The following is a 582-nucleotide window of genomic DNA, read 5'->3' as shown; positions in this document are numbered from 1 at the left end:
TTTTTTTTCTCATTGAGTTTATTGGTACTTGTAAAGTATACAGTTACAGTTACATTCATCATTGAGATCTTGTACCTTTACATGTCAGATCTCGGTTCTCATTTTTTCCCCATTCCCCTGCCCTCCCTTCGCCTCCTCCCCCTCCCCTATTTACAATGACTTTGTTTCCATTTTTTCCTTTTCTCATATTTTTCCCTTATTTCCTTTCCCCTACCCTTCCCACTTCCCCTATGCCTTTAGCCCATTTTTTCCTATTTCACATGGTCAGTTATACAATTTGGATATTATTTACACTTTTTTAAAATTTTTCACACTAGAGAAACAATTCGGTATTTACACATGTGTGTCTTATTAATTTCATTTAAGAGTATGGCCTCAATAGTCTTTTAATGAATACAAAATAACTTCTAATTTTCCTAGCTTCTATTTGCCCTTTTAATGGCATAAGGCTAAAATAGTTGGAGGCATTCAGTACTAGTAAAACAGTAAGAAACAGTAAGGAACAGTAAGCTCTAAAAAGTAAGCTCTAAAAAGCCTCAATAATGCAACCTGGCTTTCTCTTTTTCAAAAGTTACTACATAT

Source organism: Fukomys damarensis, unplaced genomic scaffold (assembly GCF_012274545.1).
Source record: "Fukomys damarensis isolate Sample0158 unplaced genomic scaffold, DMR_v1.0_HiC HiC_scaffold_88, whole genome shotgun sequence".
Classification (NCBI taxonomy): Eukaryota; Metazoa; Chordata; class Mammalia; order Rodentia; family Bathyergidae; genus Fukomys; species Fukomys damarensis.
This window is presented reverse-complemented; position numbering follows the sequence as displayed.